The following is a 15,962-nucleotide window of genomic DNA, read 5'->3' as shown; positions in this document are numbered from 1 at the left end:
AAGATCAGGAATAAGGTAAAGACATCTATTCTCTGCATTTCTATTCAACACTATTCTTGTAGTTGAAGCCAACTCAATAAGGCAAGAATAAAATTAAAGGCATTCTTTTAATTCTTTAAAATTAAAAGCATATTGAAAAAAATAAATACATGTGTCTTTATTTTCAGATGACACTAAAGTGTTATCTTTATGGAAAAACAAAATGAACTTCATAAAAGTTAAAATTCTTTTATTTCCAATAGATATCATTAATAAAATGAAAAAATAATTCAGACAAGTAAAAATATTTGCAAATCTGAGAAAGGATATGCATAAAAAATAATTTTTTTAAATCTAAGAACTCAGTAATAAGAGGAAACACTCCTCACTCCAAATGTACAATGCAAAGGATTTTAATAGACATTTCACCAAAGGAGATATATGAGACTAACAAACACTGAAAATACACTCAATTAGTCCTTAGGGAAATGAAAAGTCCATAGAGATATTATTATACTCTGTAAGAGGGATATTTTTGTTTACTTTCTTTTTATATCATTTTTTATTGTAGTAAAAACCGTGTCACATGAGCTATAACCTCTTCACCGAGTTTTAAATATATGGTATAATATTGTTAACTATAGATGCAATGTTGTATGAAAGTTCTCTAGAACTTTTTAACTTCATACCCATTGAGAAGAGGGATATTTTTAAAAAGATTAACAACATACTAATTGTCATGGAGTATGTGGAGAAACAATCACATATTTATGCTGGGTGTGTAAAATGGCATAGCTACTTTGCAAAATAGTTTTAGTAGTTTCTTAAAAGGAAAATATTACCATGTGAATCAGCAATCTGCACACAAATGTTTACAGAGTCATTATTCAAAATAGCCAAAGGCCTAAGCCAACCCAAATATACATTAATAAATTAATGAATTAATAATCAAAATGTGTTAAATGCATGCAATGGAATGCTATTCAGCAATAAAAAGGAGCAAACTACTGATACATGCAATAACAGATAAGTCTCAAAAATATTTTACTAAATGAAAGAAACCAGACACAAATAACTGAATATTGTATTATTTCATTTATATAAAATACAAATGCATTTATTTAAACTTTATTTACATAAACTTATGTACATAAATTATTTCATTTATATTATTTCATTTACATAAACTTTATTATTTCATTTAAATAAATTTTCCATAAAAGGCCAAACTATAGAGACTGAGGGAGAAGGCAATGGCACCCCACTCCAGTACTCTTGCCTGGAAAATCCCATGGACAGAGGAGCCTGGTAGGCTGCAGTCCATGGGGTCGCTAGGAGTCGGACACGACTGAGCGACTTCACTTTGACTTTTCACTTTCATGCATTGGAGAAGGAAATGGCAACCCACTCCAGTGTTTTTGCCTGGAAAATCCCATGGACGGGGGAGCCTGGTGGGCTGCCATCTATGGGGTCGCACAGAGTCGGATATGACTGAAGTGACTTAGCAATAGAGACTGAAAGCAGATTCATGGTTGTCTGGGGTTAAGACTGAGAGACAAGGTTTACTACTGGAAGTAGGAAATTTGGGGGACCTATGAAAGTATTATAAAACTGGACTTTGGTAATGGTTTTACAACAATAAACTTTACTAAAATTCATTGAACTGTACATTTACAATGGGTAAATTGTGTGGTACATAAAGTACCCCAAAATATAATGGTTAAAAATATATTAGCAACCCAATTCTGTTTTAACCTTTCTTTTAAGATGAAATGTAATATTCATCTCCCACAGAGACCTTAGGTAGGTTGTCTATTAAATAGCAATAGCAATAATAACTCTGTCAAGCTATTAGCAATCAGAGCAAAGAGGACTGGAAAAGTCCTCAGGTGCAACAACAATTTACTTGGCCTGACACTTCCTGCCCTAGTAAACTACTAATAACAACCTTCTTGATGGGAAAAGCTTAGTTAAATTGGGCCTGAAAAATGTAAGAACTTACATAGTTTAGCATACTCTGGTGATATCTAGAACTGGAGACTTTGTTGTTAAATCCAAATGTAAAATCTGTGTCATGGTGCTGAAACACAAAGATAAAGAAAAATATTCTAAAAGAAGCTAGAAGGTGAAAAAGAAGCTAAGATCACACATAATATGACAATAATGTTAGCAAAATCCTCATCAAACACAAAGCAAACTAGAAGACAATGGAGTAACGTATTTTAAATGTTAAAAACTAAAAAGCTACATTTCTATAGCCAGTGAAACATATTTCAAAAATGAAGATGAACTACAGACATTTTCAGATAAACAAAAGCTGAGAGATTTTACTGCCAGCACTATTAGAAAAGGAATTTTCGTCAAGCTGTGAGAAATGATACCAGTTCTACAAGAATAATAATAAAGCATGAAATTAGTAAATGGGGGTAAATATGCAAAGTATATTTTAATATGCCAATTTCTTTGAAAGACAAAGTGAAACAACAATATTGCATTGCAAGGTTTTGTAACTGTATTGCATAAAATACATGGTAAAAATATACATATTGTCTTCATGTCAGTCTGAGCAGCTAAAACAAAGTACTACATCTGGGTGGCTTATAAACAACAAAAGTTTATTTCTCATATTTCTGTAAGCTAGAAGTCTCAGATCAGGGTGCCAGCATGATCAAGTTCTTGCGAGGCCTCTCTCTGAGGTTTCAAATTTCTGATTTCTAGTTGTGTCCTCAAATGATAGAGAGCAGAGAAAGGAAGCAAATTCTTTGGTGGTTCTTCTATATACACTAATTTCTTTTATGAGGACTCCACACTCATGACCTCACTGAATCCTAATTCAAGCCCTAAATCAAAAGCCTTACATCCTAATACCATCACATTGTGGTATAGAATTTCAATGTTTGAATTTGGGGGGGACATAAACACTTATTTCAAAACACACGAAAATATGAATAAGAGGACAGGAGAGACAGAGTAAAGTGACTTTGTTGTTGTTCAGTCGCTCAGTTGTGTCCAACTCTTTGCGACCCCATGGACTTCAGCATGACAGGCTTCCCTGTCCTTCAGCATCTCCAGGAGCTTGCTCAAACTCAAGTCCATTGAGTCACTAATACCATCTGACCATCTCGTCCTCTGTCATCCCCTTCTCCTCCTGCCTTCAATCTTTCCCAGCATCAGGGTCTTTCCTAATGAGTTGGCTCTTCACATAAGGTGGCCAAAGTACTGGAGCTTCAGCTTCAGCATCAGTCTTTCCAGTGAATCCAGTGAAGATTTCCTTTAGGCTTGACTGGTTTGGTCTTCTTGCAGGCCAAGGGACTCCAGAAAATCAATGCTTTGGCTCTGTAGAAACCTGGTGAGGCCGGGACAGTTTCTCCTCATGAGGCCTGCCAGGCAAGGCCTTGAATTACCTATGGTTGGGGCATAAAAGATCAGACAATTGTTTGGCCTGGACTCAGATTCCTCAGTGTATGTAGTTTACAAAAGAAATGCAAAGTATATAAGGATAAGTTTTATAGCACTAAAAATAAATGGAATACAATTGGAAACTTTAACACTTCTTTTTTCTGTAACTGAAAGAGCAAACAGGTAAAGTGTGAGTGAGGATACACTTGACCGAGTAAACAGTTTTAGTACACTCCTGCCAACAACTGTGCTCGTGCACACTGGGCTATCAAACCAGATTCAATAAACTTCAAAAAATTTAAATCATGCATAGCATATTTCCTGATCATGAGAGAATTAAATTTAGAAAGAGATAGCAAAAACATACTAGTAAACCTTCCATATATTTGTAAATTGAAATGTATATGTCTAAAACCCATGAACTAAAGAAGAGTCACAATGCAATTAGAAAATATTCTGAATTAAACGGCAATACAAGCATGTAGTTGTTGTTTTTCAGCTGCCCAGTCATGTCCATCTCTTTGCAACTCCATGGATTATAGCATGCCAGGCTCCCCTGTCCATGGAATTTTCCATGCAAGAATACTGGAGTGGGTTGCAGTACCCTTCTCCAGGGAATCTTCCCAACCCAGAGATTGAACCCACATCTATGTCTAATGGATTGGCAGGCAGGTTCTTTACCACTAGTGCCACCTGGGAAGCCTGTGATAAAGAGTAATACTTGTTAATTCCATAGACATAAGCTCCTTTCTGCACTTATTTTGCTGTAAAATATTGTTGTTGTTCAGTCACTAAGTTGTGTCCGACTCTGCGATCCCATGAACTGCAGCATGCCGGGCTTCCCTGTCCTTCACTGTCTCCCAGAACTTGCTCAAACTCATGTCCATTGAGTCAGGGATGCCATCCAACCATCTCATCCTCTGTCATCCTCTTCTCCTCCTGCCTTCAATCCTTCCCAGCAACCAGGTCTCTCCTAATGACTCAGCTCTTCACATCAGATGCCCAAAATATTGGAGCTTCAGCTTCAGCATCAATCCTTCCAATGAATATTCAGGGTTGATTTCCTTTAGGATTCACTGGTTTAATCTCTTTGCTGTCCAAGAGACTCTCAAGAGAGTCTTCTCCAGCACCACAGTTCGAAAGCATCAATTCTTTGGTGCTCAGCCTTCTTTATAGTCCAACTCTCACATCCATACATGACCACTGGAAAAACCATAGCTTTGACTATACGGACCTTTGTTAAGAAAGTAAGGTCTCTGCTTTTTAATACATTGTCTAGCTTTGTCATCAGAGAGGGCAATGGCACCCCACTCCAGTACTCTTGCCTGGAGAATCCCATGGATGAGGAGCCTGGTAGGCTACAGTCCGTGGGGTCGCTAAGAGTCGGACACGACTTCACTTTCACTTTTCACTTTCATGCATTGGAGAAGGAAATGGCAACCCACTCCAGTGTTCTTGCCTGGAGAATCCCAGGGACGGGGGAGCCTGGTGGGCTGCCGCCTATGGGGTCGCACAGAGTCGGACACGACTGACGCGACTTAGCAGCAGCAGCAGCACCTTTGTCATAGCTATTCTTCCAAGGAGTAAACGTCTTTTAATTTTGCAGCTGCAGTTACTGTAAAATACGTCCATGGTCAAAAGGACACTGTGTGTTATATATACCAATATGGTACATAAGTCGTTGTAGATGGTGATGTATGTAATATATACATAAGCCATAGAAGATGGTGGTGATAGCAGGAGCACTGAGGACAATAAAGACAAATCCAGAATAAATGTCTACTTCAATGACAACAAACTGCTGCATCTCCATGATGGAAAGCACTGAAAGCACTCTTGACCTTTTAAGGTATTAACTGCCCCCATCTCAGTCTTAACCTTTATAAGAGATCGAGACAAAACAGTACGTTGTACAGATACCATGAATCTCTTTTCTCGGTTCTTGATAGTCTTCTATATACAAAATTCTTTTAGTAATTGTTGGTGACTGCAGCCATGAAATTAAAAGACGCTTACTCCTTGGAAGAAAAGTTATGTCCAACCTAGATAGCATATTCAAAAGCAGACATTACTTTGCCAACAAAGGTCCGTCTAGTCAAGGCTATGGTTTTTCCTGTGGTCATGGACGGATGTGAGAGTTAGACTGTGAAGAAAGCTGAGTGCAGAAGAATTGATGCTTTTGAACTGTGGTGTTGGAGAAGACTCTTGAGAGTCCCTTGGACTTCAAGGAGATCCAACCAGTCCATTCTGAAGGAGATCAACCCTGGGATTTCTTTGGGAGGAATAATGCTAAAGCTGAAATTCCAGTACTTTGGCCACCTCATGCAAAGAGTTGACTCATTGGAAAAGACTCTGATGCTGGGAGGGATTGGGAGCAGGAGGAGAAGGGGAAGACAGAGGATGAGATGGCTGGATGGCATCACTGATTCGATGGGCATGAGTCTGGGTGAACTCCGGGAGTTGATGATGGACAGGGAGGCCTGGCGTGCTGCGATTCATGGGGTGGCAAAGAGTCGAACACAACTGAGCAACTGAACTGAACGGAACTGATGGAGATTGTACATACAATCAATAATCCTGCTTTCACCACTGCTGGGTGCCCAAGCATTAACAGCATAGGCCAATATAAAACCATTTCCAAACAGATCAGTAATTCACCTGGTGTGATGTTAATTACAGCAGACTCACCAAAGGAACACTCATACTCCATTCTTACTGTGCCCTCTTCCACCACACACAAAGGTCAGAATCCTCTTGATCAAAGGATATCTTGAGACCAATAAACTCTTGATTGTTTTGTAACATAATTTTTGATTTCATTGTTTATGATGAAAAAGTTTCCAAATATTGAGGCTGATTTTTTAATTCATGCCTGGAAACCATGACTCTTGTGGAGGACAGAAATTAACTTTCTATCCATATAAAAGAGTTAACAAAGTATTTGTTTTCCCATATTTTCAAAATCCTAGAAACTAGTTAATATGTTTCAGAATCACGCATTAAGCATTAGGAGATAGGGCCTCAATTTCATTCCATGGTTTCCTGATCACTCACAATGAACTTCACAAGATTTAATTCAATCATCCTATGTGTTTAGACCTTTATCACCAAGAATCTAACTGAATATCCAAATAATAATTTTTCAAGCAAAAATACAGTCTGTGACATGTAATTACCCTTTACTTCGGTTTAGGAATTCTTGAGTAATTAATGCCTTTGGACTCTTAATATCTGCTTTTGAAGGCTTAAATCAAAATAACATAGAACAGCAGGATTCAGTAATACCTAGATTTTTTTACTTAACGATAGTTGGTGAAAACAAGCAGGATCTATTTTTCTCATGTGATCTGAGAATAGATTAGAGTAACCCACATTTATGCTGGAGCTCTGTCCTTTTCTCCCAAGTGATTCAGCTAAACCTCATGAAGATTTAACATTAGGTAATAGAATGTCCTTTCCTAAAATAGCTACAGTCCAAAAAGCTGTTATGTGAGAATGAAGTCAGAGAATTAATAAGGAGAACTGCACAAAGCACCTGGTCATTTCTGAGGTGAAGTGCATGGTAATGGATGGACCAAGGTCATTTTTCCTGATATCTCTCCCTCTTGAAAAAGTGGCAGAACGGGGCCACCAGAGCTCAAGGGAAAATGGGAGTTTGAAGCAGTTATCTAAATAATTTAGGCAAGAAGGCACACTTAGGCTTGTCCAAGTCACTGAATTGAAATATTTTTAAATGTATCTCAAGGACACACATACTGATACTGAATTATTGCATTCAGGAAAAATGTTATCCCTGGAAAAAGTGGGTTCATGTACATACACCATGTTAAATAAATATTCCATTTTCTTTCTACTTTATGTTGCCCAGTAGATAGTAACTTTCACGGGCATAAGAAGTACAAATAATGTCCTTGTATCCTAGACACAGCATTTATAATTCTGTATTTCTAAAGTAATTTTCTCACTAAATAGCACTGAATTTGCACCCAGAAAGAAAAAAAAAAAAGTGTAGCTGATATGCATACAAAAATAAAGGAAGAAAAGAAAATAGAATTACCCAAATGCTTCTGGGAAATAAAAAGACTTCACAAGCTATATAAAAAAACATTTTATTCACAGAGTACATTTCCAAAATTTCTCCAAGTAAGGGAGGTAGAGAAATTGAAACTTACTGAAACTTCTCAGTACCAGCCATAATTACAATGAACACAGCAAAGAAAAAGACATGTTTTAACAGCAAACCTCCTCCTATGACATTGCGTTTAAATTCTGTGGAAAGAACAACTCAGCAGAACCAACAGAGATACTGTTTTTTTCAAGTCATACTATAAAAATTACCAATTAAAGTTTTTTTCTTACCTGCTACATTTTCTATGAAACAAAAAAAAAAAAAAAAAGAAATGAAGAGCACTGATTTTCCCCATACCTACTGCCAGTGGAGTTTGGCTTTATTAGGAAGAAGTAATTTTACATACAGTTCAAAAGTGATTTCAATTTTATGGTCTAATCTAACATCTTTTCCAGAATTACTGCATCTATCGACTTGGAGTCAGACTACACTGCATGAGAAAGTCTATTTGAATTTTTCTATTTTTTTCCTGAGCTCTAGTCTCTGCAAATTTACTCTTGAAAAATAGCCTTCACACATGCAGAATAATATATAATGTTCAATCATCAAGTTAAAGAGAAATTTTCTTTTTCAAAGCTTTTCAGACCAACTATGTTGTATAGTGACTGAAGTTCTAGTCATGTTCCAGAATTTCAAAAATTTAGGCAAGCTTTTTCTTTTTTCCTTTTTAATTTTCCTTTTAATTTTTGGGCTGTGTCACTTGGCAGGAGGGATCTTAATTCCTGGACCAGGGATGGAACCCATACCCTCTGCTGTGGAAGTACAGATTCTTAACCAGTGGACCACCAGGGAAGCCCCGAGGCTAGCTCTTCAGTGGAGCTCTGTTGTTCAGTGGAGCTTCCGTGTTGTCTGTTCTCACCCCTTTTTAGTGTCTCTGACGTACCCAAGTGGTCATCAATCATCACAAATTGTGAACCCTATACACATTATTATGAGGGCTTCCCTGGTGGCTAAGTGGTAATGAATCCTGCCAGTGCAGGAGACATGCATTCCATCCCTGGGTCAGGAAGATCCCCTGGAGAAGGAAATAGCTACCCACTTCAGTATATTTGCCTGGAAAATCCCACGGATAGAGGAGGCTGGCAAGCTACATTCCACGGGGTCACAAAGAGTCTGACGTGACTTAGTGACTAAACAACAACAATACACATTATGAAAGTCTCTAGAAACCTTTCAACAAGAAAGCCCAATGGATTGGTGTTAAAGAATAAATGAGAAATGGGAAAAAAATTGTTTTCTTGCTTCCACGAATGCTAGAATTTGCTGAAAAAACAAGCATTTTTAGTCTGTGTCCTTCTGCAGCTATCACCTAAGGCATTCCCTATGAGCAGGTTCTACTACTTCAACAAAGGATATTTACATACTGTTATCAGATGTCTCCAAGGCCTAGATACTATTGTGCATTTATATAAAATAGTCACATTCACTACACTTGTAAGAGTTCTTGCTGATGATAAAGATACAACTTGGAACAGACATGGTTACACCTCTAGAGTGACAGGGGTACACGAAGGAAATACATAAGGAAGTGGGAGCCAAGCCAGAAAAAGTTAAGGCACCCTCTGCCATCCCCAACCAGGTCAGCCATCTTTCTCTTTCAATGGGCCTAACTAATGTAAGGGGTGTGTGTATGTGTGTGTTTACACTAGCACATAGGAGAGAAAACACATCTAGTCTGCCTAAGTAATAATGAATATAAAAGCCTTTTACTGAGGTATAATTGTGGGAGCAGTAACGAAAGCTAACTTTATGCATAGCACATGGTGATCATGTTTCAAAGGGTCAAGTTCAAGGTGACACTTGCTACTATATTGCTGCCTCATCATGACAAAAAATCAAAATCACCTTATTTTGTGAGTATGCATCAAGGTAGAGATGGACAAGGGTGTGAGAATGGGAGTGTTTGCATATTCAGGCTCAAACACGAAAGAAAACCCAACGTGGAGAGGACAGGAAGTGGGGAAGAGTTTAGACCCTGAGGGTCCAAGTAGGTAAAGAGGTACCACTTCTTCTTTTTTCCCCAAGTGTTGCACAGTCTCACACTGCTTCCTCTAGCATGTTTCCATCATTAGCAATAACAGTTACATGACAATGTATTTCCTTTAAAATGTTTTGAAAAGGTTCTTGGGGCTGACAACAAGGACAACCACCTCCATGCTTCCTCTTCACTGCACACTAAGATCCCTCCCACTGACATACATACACTGTGTATAAAATAGATAACTAATGAGAAGCTACTGTATAGCTTAGGGAACTCTATCTACCCAATCCTCCATGGGGAACTAAATGGGACAGAAATCCAAAATGGGGGGATATATGTACATGTATCGTTGATTCACTTTGCTGTACAGTAGAAACTAACACAACATTGTAAGCAAATGTACTTTGATTAAAAAAATAAAGATTCCTCCCAGTGGTCCCTCTCAAAGCCCTGATTTTTGTTCTGTCATTTTCATTAAACTCCTTTTTTTTAATGACAGTTCTCCATTTGTCTTATGGTAGAGAGAAAAACAGACATATCTATCTCCTAATTTTCTCTGCCCTGGATAAAATCACATCTCTTAGATGTTTATTCGTATCATGTGAAACAGGAGCTTTTAAAATGACAAATAACTGGAGAAAATCTAATTATATAGAAGCAGAAAGAGACATGATCAATACATTTAGACAGTATTCTATAAAACTTCAAGGTCGTTGCACATTATTGATTATATCCCATAGCTTCAACAAGAAAGCAAATCAGAAAGAATTTTAGCACAATGTAGAGATCAATATGAATACAAGAGGTAGGTAAATGAGTGACCATAGCCAAAATATAATTCCTCTTTTGTGCTTTAGAATTTATACTTATGGGCTTTGGCTATCGTACAAGTGATCTCAAGTATTATAAGTTAATTTATAATGTTATTTATTCCTTAACTATTAGAGCAGAACAAATCAGAAATGCTGGCACCAGAAAATCAGAAGGAAATGGAAGCACATATTTTTTTCTTATTGCAATGACAAGTGGAATTTTTGTGTTATGTGTGAATGAGTTTTCCACTCATGTATTTATTTCAGGTAAAAAATTCAGATAGGCCTACGCTCGGAGTAAAGTCAGTAGTATCCATTTTCTTACGATAGGAAAAAAAATGGCCAACACAATTGGAGATTCACATAAATTTCCTTTCACTTACAAAATAGAAATTCTATGGTGTTCAACCTAAATACAGTAGCTTCTTATTTAGGAATTTATAAACAGGCAGTCTAGGCCTTTGCATGCATCTCCAGAGCTTTCTCCAGGCTACTGGAGAACTAGTAGAATATTTGATATCTTCCCAGGTTCGAGAACTTAGAAAAAATGCATCAAAGTGGGGGGAAAATGTTTCATTTTTAATAAAGGCTGGCAGGGCCATAATTAGGTCAAGATGATCAGAATTCTATCATGGGACACCCAAATTTACAGAGCACAAGTATAAATCAAAAAAAAAAAAAAAAAGAAATGTTTAATGTTTAAGTGTAAAATTTTAAGCTTCCCAGCAAATTTGCACACCAACTCTCTAATCACAAGACTACTAGCTTGACCTCAAAGCCTGGAGATCTTCTGTGGTAGTAGACAGAGATAGAGAGTGCTGGAAGGCCAAAGCCAAGAGCAGAGACTTCTCTGACCTTTTGTACGTGGAAAGCTTGGGGACTGGGTTTTTCTTCCTTTCCATTTGCCTCTTCTTCACCCCAGCATGCTGTTCACTGAAGTTGCCTAAACTGCTAGTCATATTCAGTTGTATTTTCTGTTCATTTGGGGCTTCCCTGGTGGCTCAAAGGGTAAAGAATCTGCCTGCCATGCAGGAGACCTGGGTTAGATCCCTGGGTTGGGAAGATCCCCTGGAGACAGGCATGGCTACGCACTCCAGTATTCTTGCCTGGAGAATCCCATGGACAGAGGACATGGCAGCCTATAGTCCATGGGTATGCAAAGAATCAGACACAACTGAGTGACTAACACATACATACATACACACACACACACACACACACACACACACACACCACACACACTGTTCATCTTCTAAGAGGCTTGACCCACGTTGCAGGTGCCTCAGTATTGTCCGCCCATGTCCATCCCTGATGTGTGCCCACCAAAATCAGATCATCTCAGAGGAGACCTCTACACTGGGAAACAGAAGAAATAAAAAGCACAGTATTGTTCTCAAGCCTTATTCCTCCACATGCTCTTCCTAAAGCTCCCATAAAAGTCCTCTTAGAGTTTGATCTTTGAAACTCTACTGACAGAGAGCATACATTACCTGATTTTGGTGGGAAAGTTTTTATACAATCCAATAAGCATTTCCTGAAGTTTTCAGTGGACTGTGACTTTTTTTTTCCTCTTTAGGTCCCTCCTAACAAGGGTTTATCAGTTAAAATTTTCATACAATCAGTATTTTTAAACATAGAAATGAAAACCCTAGGTGACTGATTTTCCAAACTGAGAAACAGGAGGTGGTATATAATAAAATGACAAACCTACCTGAGTTGCTGACAATGTTATGGGTTATTATTTCTATTTGAAATTATCACTAATACTACTGTAAAGCTTTGGACTAATCTCAGAATACTTTTGGCAAATTCAGAATCCTAGGATTTCCCCAGTTGTTTTCCAAATAGATTTTTAAGCCAGGTTGCCCATTGCTTCAGGTACAAGTTATATTTAACCTAAACAAGGTTTTTAGTCCAGAAAAGGGCCTAAAACAGCACAAAGCCAAAAAACAGAGTACTGTTTGAACATCTGTCACTCTGGATCTCTGTATCATTTTGAATCATTCGCCCTTGTTAAAACAGGTAAAAGTGAACTATACAGAAAAAAAATCCAGGAAGCACGCCTTAACTTCTTGTGTTACTTTCAATTTAGACGCACAGTGTTGTATAAACTGTTGGTCAAATACTCTATAGAAAGCATGTGTCCAGTGTCTTCTTCCATAAAAAATCTTTCATATAAAAAATTACTTTCTTATGAAAGACTTAATCCTTCAGGCATCTTAATTTGACCTAAGTCTGATTAAAATCAAACAGAAGTTTTTCTTACTCATGATCCATAATATTAGTGCAGCTCTCCATATGGAGCTAATAAAAATAAAAATTCACATCAGGTACTCATTTTCAGTCTCTTCATCCCCTCATTTATCCCCATGGAGCAACCTAATTTTTGCCACTGAAATGTAACTTAAAAATTAGACTAATATGTTAGAGGATGATGCCTTCTCCTTGCAGGTGCATCAAAAGTGATGAAATACTTTCTTATGAAATGTGTCTACAACACATGTGTGCAACCTAACTCTCTTCTGAGCTGAATCTTAAGGGTCAGTAACATTAAAATGTACTCAACCAAATTTGACAAATAATGAGGCCCAATTCTGAAGGTCTCAATTTCAAAAAAATAAAATAATGGGAGCTTAGAATTTAACTTAAGAGTAATAGAGTATGCCAGAGTACTGTGTGAGATAATTCTAGAAAGATCCTCACTTAGGAACACATATATTCCAATAAGGATGGATATACTAACTTTATGCTATAAGCACATGTACACACACATAAGCATACACACTCACAACTCCTACATTGAGATATATCTAACCACAGAAAAGGAAATATGTATGGCATACTTGTGAATTATCACTATAAAATAATGCCAAACTGTAATCTACTCTGAGAAAGCATTCCCATTAAATTGTAGTCATACTTTGAATGACATGAGCATATAAGTGAAGATAATATGGGATAATCAAAATATCATTTTGGTCTAATCTGGGGTTTCTCAACCTTGGCACTACTGGGATTTTCACATGGGTAATTCTTTGTTGGGGGTGCTGCTCTGTGCATTGTAGATCTTTAGTAGGACCCCTGGCCTCTATCCACTAGATACTGGCAGCACCCTCCAAGCCACGACCATCAAAAATGTCTCCTAAGAATTCCCTGGTGATCCAGTGGTCAGGACTCTGAGCTTTCACTGCCGAGGGCCTGGGTTCCATCTCTGGTGGGGGAACTAAGATCCCACAAAAAAGTCTGCTGCTGCTGCTGCTGCTAAGTCGCTTCAGTCGTGTCTGACTGTGCGACCCCATAGACGGCAGCCCACCAGGCTCCCCTGTCCCTGGGATTCTCCAGGCAAGAACACTGGAGTGGGTTGCCATTTCCTTCTCCAATGCATGAAAGTGAAAAGTCAAAGTGAAGTCGCTCAGTCGAGTCCGACTCTTCGCGACCCCATGGACTGCAGCCTACCAGGCTCCTCCATCCATGGGATTTTCCAGGCAAGAGTACTGGAGTGGGGTGCCATCGCCTTCTCCAACACTGGCAAATGTCACCAGATAGAGGAGGAGAATCACTCCAGTTAAGAAGCCGTGATCTAATTATACTCTATCCATTTGCTTGCCTTTCAGAAGCCCCAAATGTACAACTAACCACTGTACAAATCTCTTGCACAAACCTAGCCCAGGAATTACAAAATGCAAAATTTCCAGAAGACATCTTCAATGGAGCCAAGATACATGAGTTCGATGGAGTTCATTAATTACTGATTTTAACAATCAACAATTAAAGCACTAATTTGAGTATTATCTATTTTATTAACTTTTATGTGTGTTTTTTGTTAGGCCTTTTATATTTTGATGAAGTGTATAGGTAAAAATGCATTCTTTTTCAGGTAGTTATTAAATAATAATAACAGCTCAAAAGAGGAAATATATTCAGGATTGCACATACAGTGCATATTTAGTGCAACTCACTCATAGCACATTCTCATTACATTTTTGCTGCCAAATAGGATCAAAAGAGCAAATTGGATCTGCACAGAATCAATATCCTTAAATTCTTAACTTTCTAAGTATCAATGGAATCTGTGTTATGTCACCAGTCATATTTTAACTGTTGATCTCTATAATAACCTTAATATTCAATCTTACTTAGAAATTGCCTGGACAGGAAGATCCCCTGGAGTAGGAAATGGCAACCCACTTCAGTATTCTTTTCTGGAAAAGTCCATCGACAGAGAAGCCTGGCGGCCTACAGTCCATGGGGTTGCAAGGAGTCGGACACGACTGAGCGACTGAGCACCACCACATCCCAATGATGTAGAATTTTCCCAAGGGCTTTGTTATCTCGGTATTATTTAAATGAATCCACCCCAAAACTGCCACCTGGTTTGGTCTACATTGTATACTACGTCTTTTTCATGGAAAATGAAGCAGAACTTTTGGGTACAGTTTACCTACATTTTGGTGACACTTCAAAGAATCAAGTTAGTGATATGTACTGTCTCCTTTTAGATTAAGATATTCCCAAACACAAAGACCATGTGAGGTTTCTTTTACCTTTCTCTGTATGTAAACACATCTGGCTGCCTGTAAACTGTCCACAGAGTTTGTGTGCAGTGTGTCAAAGCTGAGGTAGCAAGCCTTCTAAGCTGTCCTACCTGTTACTAAGGGAATCAACAACTACTAACTCACATCCCTGTACTGCTGTGAACCATGTGTTGATGACCGCATGTGACACAGGATTTACTCATGAGATGTTGGTGGGGGGGAGTCACATACACTAAAACAGTTCTGTTCATTTGGAATGATTTTGGGCTAAGGGTCACATCTCATGCTGGTATGAGCATCAGAGCAGCAACCAGTAAGCTGGTTTGTCTTGTAGCAAGGTGTGGTAGGTAGCATGTAATGCATTCATAGCTCTCCAAAACGAGTTACAGATTTCTGCCATCCCAGGTCATATGGGTTCCGCTTTCATAGCTGCACAGGAATTAGCTTTGTCTGAGTGTGTGTATGAGTGTACATGAGTCTATGCATGCTTTTATCTGTGCATGCATATGCTTCATCTTGGAGAGAACCTATTTACCATGGCAGAAAGAAAAGGGAGTATCTTCCAGTCTGTCTTCCAGAGACTAAGCTTGATGTCATTGTGCTTTACTTCATCTCCGAATATTAAATTATGAAGATAATTATGCCAATTTGCAAACAAATAATGCACTTGTATTTCTAGTTTTTTGCACTAAAATAATAAGCAAGAGATATGGGTTTCGGTCCCTGGGTCAGGAAGATCCTGTGAAATAGGAAATGACAACCCACTCCAAATCCCATGGACAGAGAAGTCTGGCAGGCTATGGTCCATGGGGTCACAGAGAGTAGGACACAACTGAGCAACTGAGCACACACAATAATAATGCAAATAGGCTTGCATAATGCAGACCTAAAACTGAGTTTATGCCCTAAATTCTGAGGAGGGAAAGTGATTTGTCCTCCTGACAATGAATCAACACAATCTAAATTCAACAATGTTTCACATTGTCTAAGTGGACTTGACAAAAGGGGAGGAAGTAATTCTTATTTAACAATTTTTTAAATGGAAGGGAGGGGAACTCTAGTTAACAAAGACTTGGTTCAACAAATTACAATTATCAGCTGTAGTGTTTTGTATCCATATTACTCAG

The 15,962-nt window shown here is 38.2% G+C and overlaps 1 protein-coding gene across 1 annotated transcript in view; it reads right to left on the bottom strand.

Annotated features, from left to right (window-relative positions):
* Positions 1-212: 212 nt before the first annotated feature.
* The window catches only part of ST8SIA1 (ST8 alpha-N-acetyl-neuraminide alpha-2,8-sialyltransferase 1), a 183,223-nt gene continuing 167,473 nt past the window's right edge, over positions 213-15,962 (bottom strand). Inside the window, exon 6 of the transcript XR_003034555.2 lies at positions 213-3,383. The gene's annotated coding sequence lies outside the window, so the exon portion shown is untranslated. The remainder of the gene's footprint in view (positions 3,384-15,962) is intronic.

This window comes from Bos taurus, chromosome 5, assembly GCF_002263795.3.
Source record: "Bos taurus isolate L1 Dominette 01449 registration number 42190680 breed Hereford chromosome 5, ARS-UCD2.0, whole genome shotgun sequence".
NCBI classification, from domain to species: Eukaryota; Metazoa; Chordata; class Mammalia; order Artiodactyla; family Bovidae; genus Bos; species Bos taurus.
This window is presented reverse-complemented; position numbering and strand designations above follow the sequence as displayed.